Raw genomic sequence first — 9,524 nt, forward strand, 5'->3', positions numbered from 1 at the left:
AAAACTCTAAGCACATTTTCAATTGACTAAGTACAACACACAAAATCATACCAGCACTCTTTCAACAAATTGAATCAGTGTTTCATCTACAAATACATGTTTCACATTGCAACACATGTTCATAAAAAGTGTATCATTGCCTTTCCCGTTGCCTTTCCCATTGCCTTTCCCAGACATTATTACTACTATTACTTATTTTGACGGCTCTTAATTGATGATCACTTAAACGTTTGGTAAACCTATACATTTTGAGAACTACATGAAGTTCATCAATGTCACGTCCTGACCTTAGCTCCTTTTTTATGTCTCTATTTTAGTTTGGTCAGGGCGTGAGTTGGGGTGGGCATTCTATGTTTTGGTTCTGTGTGTTATATTTCTAGGTGTTTGGCCTGGTATGGTTCCCAATCAGAGGCAGCTGTCAATCGTTGTCTCTGATTGAGAACCATACTTAGGCAGCCTGTTTTCCCACCATGGGTTGTGGGTAGTTGTTTTCCGTTTCAGTGTTTTCACCATATGGGACTGTTTTGGTTTTAATTTATTCTCTTGTTCTTTTGTATTTAGTGTTCAGTTAATTAAAGGAAATATGAACACGTACCACGCTGCGCTTTGGTCTACTCCTTCTTCCTCAGACGAACATCGTTACAATCAATTTGATCACTCTTTGCTGCTGAGAATTGTCCTGCACAGCAGGAAAATCAAACTTGTAGAATATTTGAGTTTTAAAAAGCCTGCTAAAGTTTGTAATTTCCACTTAGACATTTCAGATTTGATTTGCCCGAACAAAACATGCAACAACACCTATGAAAATGTCCATTAATCATAATCCACATAATACTTCACATGTATTGTTGCTGAAGGATTATTTTCTTGCTGTTGCAAACTGGATCAGATTAAAGTCCTACATCTGTAGAAACATAAAAAGTATTATATATACTCAAATGTACCTCTATGATGATGACTATTATGATTTAACTTAACTTTTTCTGCCTGAATTGTAAATATATTTTTTTTGTCACTGGCCTACGCACAATATCCCATAATGTCAAAGTATAATTATGTTTTTCAAAATATTTGCAAAATAATATAAAATTAAAAGCTGAAATGTCTTGAGTCAATAAGTATTCAACCCCTTTGTTATGGCAAGCCTTAACATGTTCAGGAGTACAAATGTGCTTAACAAGTCACATAATAAGTTGGATAGACTCTGTGTGCAATAACAGTGTTTAACATGACTGTTGAATGACTGCCTCATCTCTGTACCCCACACATATACAATGATCTGTAAGGTCCCTTAGTCAAGCAATGAATTTCAAAAACCGATTCAACCAAAACAAAAGACCAGGGAAGTTTTCCAGAGACTCATAAAGAAGGGTACCTATTGGTAGATGGGTCAAAATATACAGTCATTGAATATTCCTTTGAGCATGGTGACGTTATTAATTACACTTTGGATGGTGTATCAATACACCAGGTCACTACTAATATACAGGCGTCCTTCCTAACTCAGTTGCCGGAGAGGAAGAAATCGCTCAGGGATGGAGCTAAGCACAGGCAAAATCATAGAGGAATACCTGGATCAGTCTGCTTTCCACCAGACACTGGGAGGGGAAATCACCTTTCAGCAGGACCAAAGGCCAAATCTACACTGGAGTTGCTTACCATAGAAGACAGTGAATGTTCCTGAATGGCCAACTTACTTAAATCCAATACTTGAAAATGTATGGCAAGACCTGAAAATGGTTGTCTAGCAATGATCAACAACCAATTTGACAGAGCTTGAAGAATTCTGAAAATAATAATGAAAATATTGCTGCACAATCCAGGTGTGGAAAGCTCTTAGAGACTTACCCAGAAAGACTCACAGGTGTGATCACTGCCAAAGGTGATTCTACAAAGTATTGACTCAGGGGTGTGAACACTTATGTAAATGAGATATTTTTGTATTTCCATTTCAATACATTTGCAAAGATCTCTTGAAGCATGTGCTTTGTTGTTTTGCATTGGCCAATAGAGTACTGTAATACTGTGATTGATATCATTTACATAGCAGACACTTTTATCCAAAGTGACAACATGATATTCCTTTCATTACATTGTGAAATCTGTCTTCAATCACCACACCTTTGATCACACATGGGATCAAAATTCTGGAAATGTAATATTCAGTCAATATTAGTGCATCATGGGAAAACAGTTTAATGTCATTTACAGTACTGTGTACTACGTTCAAAGGGCAATTTTGAAACATGTATCTTACCTTCCTTGCTAATGGATTAACTGGTTGTTAAGATAACTAAATTGAGAAGATATGATTATGTGTTTTGGTGATTAAACCAATGTACTCGTTATATTTCACAGTAAATGTATATTTTGATTAATGGTTATGTGGTGAAAGATGTCTAAAAACAAAATGAATGCACAATGAAAGGTGTATAACACTGTGCTACGTTTAAGTGATAATACCACAGAAGCCGACTTCGTCTCGGGCCTAACAACACCTGCGCCAATATATCCTCCAAACACCGGCTTCAGGGGCATTATCACTTTTATACAACAGGTTACCAACATATTCAAACAATGATTGACATATTTTATTTAAAAACATAATTTTTATGAATAAATTCATACTATTTCATCCTTCCACAAGACATAGTCTCAACACAGATCTAGGGTTGCTACCCAAGCCGGTTGGTTGTTCGTTCTATCGGTTCGGTTTCCTGAGACGCGACCCAGTCGTTCAGTCTTTTCGTTCTGTATCTATGGACACAGACGTTCATTCTAAATGTTCCATTGCCTTACTGGCTGGCAACATTCGTATCCCTTGTTTGCTCACTAGCTAACTACGGCTAACTACGGCTAACTACGGCTAACTTACAGTCACGTCAAACAGTGCAGCCAGAAACAACAGTAGCTGCATTTGCATTTGTTTAAGCTGTTTTCTAGTGACATTTATTTGGATACATCCATAACAATGAGCTAATGAGGTCTGATTTCACCTGGCATAGAACATGTGCTCTCTCATCAGGAAACTGTTGTTCAGAGGCCAATGACACAGCTAACATAATCATTTCCAACTGAAGCTGGAAAGACTGAAAACTATATCCATAAAAATGATACCAGCTAATTCAAGATTACAACTGGCTGAGAAACACTGCCGACCTGTCTGTCTGTCTCATCCCGACTCATTTTATAGTGGAGATCAAGTTTATAACTTGCCTAAGTGGCCTGATGAGACAGTGGATTGCACAGTCAGATTAACAGAGTGGATAGGCATTTTAACATGCTAGATTTAGCCGGTGTTAACTTGTGGAATAGACACTGGCTGGAATGTGCTTTTAACCAATCAGCATTCAGGATTAGATCCACCCGTTGTATCATTTTTTTTTTTACAATATCCAACTGATTTACAATTACCCTATTTCTGATGATGACATACTGTATTTCTCAACATTCTCACAATCTGCTGTTGGACACTAATTATTAAAAAAATTGTATTGTCAGATACAGTATGGAAAATGATATTTGCCATCTACTATTTGTTCTGTTCAGCACCTCAAAAGAGGAGAGTTTGAAAGTGGGTTGGTATGGACAGACAGGCAGGTGGGGGGGCGAGAGAGAAATATAGAGAGAGAGAGGTAATGAGAAATGCTTTGTGTTGACAGACGACTGGAGACCATGAAACAGAGAGAGAGAAAGAAGAAAGAGAGGAGACAGACAACATTCTCCTACTGAGGGCCCTGCCTTGCAAAGCGAAGGGAACAAAGACAGAGATGGCAAGGCAGTTAAAGGAGTTAGGCGGTAATAACCTACGCACAAACACTGCAGGTGCGTCATGAATCTCTCTTTGTGTGCGTGTGAAAGATGTGTAAGAGAATATTACTTAGACACACGTGTATACATTTTTATGCATGTGTGTTTGCTGAGAATGTATCTAAAGTGTATGGGCAGACAGGACAAGAAACATCAGTCTGGCAGGTAAGGTGAGTTTGATCATAAAACAAACACACAAAAAACACACTTAGTCATAAACGAATGCTATCAAAACAAGTTTAACAATAGCATACATTATTTGAAATAAATTGGGCTCCACGACTTATTACATTTCCAGACTTCAGAGGTCCATACACATATGTACAGTATACATTATGTACTGTATATTCTAACCAAACTAACCCCCATACAGTATGTGAATCAGGGAATGGGGCTAACTAAATGGCCATTATAGAGATGGCAGTCATTGGCATAGTTAGTCAGTTTAGCCCACCCTGATCGTTAAGGTTAGGGTTTAGAGAGTGTAAACTGATCCTAGACCTGTGCCTTCCTGTTGGTTGCTAGTGGGTGACCTGAGGGTTTGATGGGATTGAGAGTATTGTTGCTCAGGGCGATTAGTTGACACTCTTTCCAGATATCTGAGAAATTTACAGGGTGATGAAAACCACTCCAAGTGTTTGGATCTCTGACTTCAAATTTATAGAGATGTATGACCTTAATTTAATCACCCTGTTACAGGATACTTTTCCTGGAATCTTTTCCTGTTGGAGCAAACTGGCTCAAATTAAGATCCTACATCTACACCCCCAGACACGCACACACAATACACACGCAAAAACACACATAACAGCTAACAGCTAACTATACATTTAAACTGAACGGTGCAATTCACAGTGACTATACACAAGATTGCCAGTTCATAGACACATTCTCATAAATACCAGGATCACTAGCACACAAAGACATGAGTACTCACTCAGACACATCACATATACAGTGAGGAATGGCTCTAGTAAATCTCCACTGACTTCACTCACACAGAGAGAGAGAGATCCAGTCTGACACAGAGTTGTGGTGATAGAGAATAAAAGAAAGGGACTCTCCGTGGAGTATATTTAGACACACTCCGACCATGCTGTCTGCCAAACACTTCACAGACAGGATCTTAACTTGAGCCAGTTTGCTACAGCAGAAGAATTATGCTGACCCAACAGGAAATATTAATTATTATGTGGATTATAATAAATTGTAATTTTTGTAGGGGTTACATTTATCGTTACGGAAAATCAAGTCTGAAATTTGAAAGTGTATTTTTTGTATTTTACCCCCATAAAAATACACTACAAGTTTGCATTCTCAGCAACAAAAGAGTGATCAAATTAAGATCCTACATCTGTACACACAATGCTTTTACTGGAACTGGCTGGTCTCGCTCTGGTGGGACACACTAGTGTGTTGTGTTGATCTCTTAGGGAAACGTGTGTGTGTGTGTGTGTGTGTGTGTGTGTGTGTGTGTGTGTGTGTGTGTGTGTGTGTGTGTGTGTATGTGTGTGTGTGTGTGTGTGTGTGTGTGTGTGTGTGTGTGTGTGTGTGTGTGTGTGTGTGTGTGTGTGTGTGTGTGTGTGTGTTCATTAGGCAGGTCGCTTAAGCTTGACTTCGAAATTTGACGTCTAGGTTGTTTTTGTTGTTGTTGCTTTAACCCTACCCCAGGCCTTAACCCTTACCTTAACCATTCCGAATGAGTGTCTAAACTTAATGTTTTAACTCTATCCAAAACCTTAACCTTCTAAATTTGACGTTTAGAGCAACTTTGAAATGTGACATTTGGAGAAAAGTGTCTAATTCTGCAGTGAGACTGTGAGTGCTTGTTAGTGTACATGTAGATGAGGGAGAGAGAGTGTGTTACTATAGTGAATGTGTGTTTTTATTAGTGTGTGTGGACACAAACCAGCATTTAATGTGGTGCTTAGCCACATTAAACCTTTGTGCCCTGTCTGTGCTCTATTTGTTGCATCTTCTTCCTCCTCCTCCTCCTCGTCTCTCCATGCCAAGATAGTTACTAGATGTGCTGACTAACATTCCACCAGACATTAGGAAAATGAATCTGGAATAGATTTGTCGGGCATCCGCTACATTGGCAAAGGGCAGGATAAGCATTGCATAGAGCTGTACTCCATAGATCAGCACACTGAGGTCAGAACACTGAGCTGCTGAGTGTTACTGATCAGCATTATATCACAGCAAGACGGAACACAACAGTTAAACCACAGCTTTGTACACAAAGTAAGAGATAGTAAAAGTTTAATCTAGTAAAAGTTTAATCTAAACAAATTCGATTCAATAATATAACTCTATTTATAATAAAATTGATGGGGACATGTTGTTTTTGACAAGAATTGTGCCTATCCCCACTGTATGAGCGACTCACAAATGTGTGTAAAACACTTTAGTTTCACTTTTCCTGTAAAATAAACCCAAACTGAGGATCCTCAAACGGTTGCAGGTTGTTGCTGAGAGAGGATGGAAGTACATGTAACACCATGTACTGAAGGTTTACTACATTGGGTCAAAGAGTTTGTTTTTTCTTTCACACACGCACACACACACTGCACACCACAAGGAAACAGAGATCAGACGCACACGGCTCTCAGTCATCTCCCGATATTCAAATCACGTCGTTTCAATGTTTCCATGTCGCTTGTATAATTGCACCTCCGTAACCTGTTTACATAACCTTATGTGTTATGTGACAGGACTACTGCACAATGCATACACACAAACATGCACATACACATATGGGCATATACACACACACACACACACACACACACACACACACACACACACACACACACACACACACACACACACACACACACACACACACACACACACACACACACACACACACACACACACACACACCAGAGCAGACCAGACCTGCTCCAGCCATTTGCATGACTGATGAAGCATCTGCCGAGAGTGACAATTCACAATATGATTGAGCAGCCTGTGGGCAAATTAGAGGCTCTGTCTAATCCTAGCGTAGTCACTGCTTAATAGGTCTGTGCTACTTTATGCTGGGTGTGACCATAACATGGGGAGGAAATATGCTGACATATAAGGACCCATACTATAAAGACATTGAGATGGAATTACACTGACATACACTGAGTATGCCAAACATTAAGAACACCTTCATAATATTGAGTTGCAGATCCCCCTTTTGCCCTCAGAACAGCTTCAACTTGTTGGGGCTTGGACTCCACAAGGTGTTGAAAGCGTTCCACAGGGATGCTAGCCCATGTTGACTCTAATGCTTCCCAAAGTTGTGTCAAGTTGGCTGGATGTCCTTTGGGTGGTGAACTATTCTTGATACACACGGGAAACTATTGAGCATGAAAAACCCAGCAGTGTTGCATTTCTTGACACAAACCTGTCCCCTAATACCATACCTCGTTCAAAAGCACTTCAATATGTTGTTCTTGCCCATTCATGCTCTGAATGGCACACATACACAGTCCATGTCTCACTTGACTCACAGCTTAAAAATCCTTCTTTAACCTGTCTCCTCCCCTTCATCAACACTGATTGAAGTGTATTTAGCAAGTGCCATCAATAGGGGATCATAGCTTACACCTGGATTCACCTGGTCAGTCTGCCATGGAAAGAGCAGGTGTTCTTAGTGTTTTGTACACTCAGTACACATATATCATGACATGGGGAAGAAAGTGCATTATGAAGGTGTATTACACTGACATGCAGTGCACGTCCCTATAGCATAACATTAGTGTGGCCGATGCCATGTGAGAATATTAAAATGGAATGAGGAATCACTTTGATCACTACTGAGACAACAGTTTGTGCATAGATTAAAGGTTCTTCACATATCGTGTCATGCAACGCAGTGCTCATGTCATGCCAGTTTGTCACAATAAGAATTTAAGCGTTTGATTAGGAAACTATAAAGTTGTCATACAATCAGCAAACACACACAAGAACACATTAAAAAAACATGTCACACACTCATGCATACAATACTACACATCTACTCACACTTGTAACAACGGTCAAGCACAAGACAGGCGATCTCTGTCTTTCTCACTAGTTTACCTCCTTCTCTCTCTTTAAATCTGTTCTCAATTAAAGCTGTCCTCAGGAAACTCAAACTCTCCCCTTGTAGAGTCCCATTCCTCCCCAAACACACACAAGCACTCTCTGTTTCAATCATCTCCCCATCCATACACACACACACACACACACACACACACACACACACACACACACACACACACACACACACACACACACACACACACACACACACACACACCATACAAACACACCACACAAACACTCTTGTCTCAGTCCTGCTCTGACATGTTCTCTTTCTCTTTCTTTCTTTCTCTCTCACTCCAAAGAAAGACTCAGAAACAAAGAAAAAACAGGAAAAAGAGAGACGGTCTGTAAAGTTCAATCCGAAACCCAAACTCACCAGCTCTGCAGTGGGTCTGGAGTACAGATGGGCGAATGAAGGAAGAGAGTGGATTGAGATATGTGTAGTAGAGTTCAGTTCATCAGTCAGAAGTCCCTCTCAGAGCGAAGATAAAGCACAGCCTGTTGCATTCTGCTTTCCTCTCCCTTTTCTCTCTCTCTCTCTCTCTCTCTCTCCCTCTCTCTCTCGCTCTCGCTCTCTATCCCTCTCTCTCTCTCTTTCCCTTGATCGCTCACTCACTCCCTCTCTTCTTGCTCCCTCTCTCCCCCTCTCTCTCCCCTACTGAAATCATTATGCACTTTGATTTACAAACCCTCCCTATCACGTGATCCAACACTTCAAATATACAGTGCATTTTTTTACAAGCCACAGAATGCCTGAAGGAATGGAAAATAGAGTCCAGAAAGCTTAGGTTTCAGCTTCTCAGCCCCCCTCCTCTCTCTTTCCTTCTCTCTCTCTCTTTCTTTGTCTCTCACTCTCTCCCTTCACTCTTCGTCCCAAACCTTTGGTCTGTCACCTTACTGTTCTTGGATGTTTCATTTCCTTGACTATTCCCATATCTCCCTTTATGCATATTCATCTTCCTTTAAAAACAAACAACTGCCCACCCAACTTTGCATGTGTGTGCGCATGTGTGTCAGAGGGGGAGGGGGGGGGCGCATAAATGCCAATTTGTTTGTTTTTCTTCTCAGTCCCAACATGCTCTCATGTTCTATGGTCCTAGATTCTCTTTTTATTTAAAGTCACACACACGCACACACACACACACACACACACACACACACACACACACACACACACACACACACACACACACACACACACACACACACACACACACACACACACACACACACACACACACACACACAGACACTCTCTGAAACAGTCATTACCTAGCAGACATACACAAACACACATGCAGCAGAAGGCTGTGTACCTTCGGGGATATCAGTATGAATCCTTGGCCTTTGCTTAATGTTTACAATGGCTGAACTGTGGGACTGGGGCCAAGGATCTGGGAGCCCAAGAGGGGCCTGAGCCACGGACCACTGAACACACTATTGTGACTAAATCTACACAGTCACACTGAATACACAGTCAATATATATTAAACAATGAATAATAATAATTTAACAAGAATAACAAAGATATAACATCTTGGCCATGTTCTGTTATAATCTCCACCCCGCACAGCCAGAAGAGGACTGGCCACCCCTCATTGCCTGGTTCCTCTCTAGGTTTCTTCCTAGGTTCC

At 40.5% G+C, this 9,524-nt stretch overlaps 1 protein-coding gene across 2 annotated transcripts in view; it reads right to left on the bottom strand.

The window, feature by feature from the left end:
* Positions 1 to 8,544, bottom strand: part of LOC110494234 (retinoic acid receptor gamma-A) — a 66,801-nt gene extending 58,257 nt beyond the window's left edge. The window contains exon 1 of one of the 2 annotated variants that reach the window (XM_036950319.1): positions 8,267 to 8,544. The gene's annotated coding sequence lies outside the window, so the exon portion shown is untranslated. Of the gene's footprint in view, positions 1 to 4,747; positions 4,844 to 8,266 lie in introns of those variants that run through there. The other variant, XM_021569142.2, reaches the window with a different exon arrangement.
* Positions 8,545 to 9,524: the final 980 nt, after the last annotated feature.

The sequence above is a fragment of the Oncorhynchus mykiss genome, chromosome 17, assembly GCF_013265735.2.
Source record: "Oncorhynchus mykiss isolate Arlee chromosome 17, USDA_OmykA_1.1, whole genome shotgun sequence".
Taxonomy (NCBI): domain Eukaryota; kingdom Metazoa; phylum Chordata; class Actinopteri; order Salmoniformes; family Salmonidae; genus Oncorhynchus; species Oncorhynchus mykiss.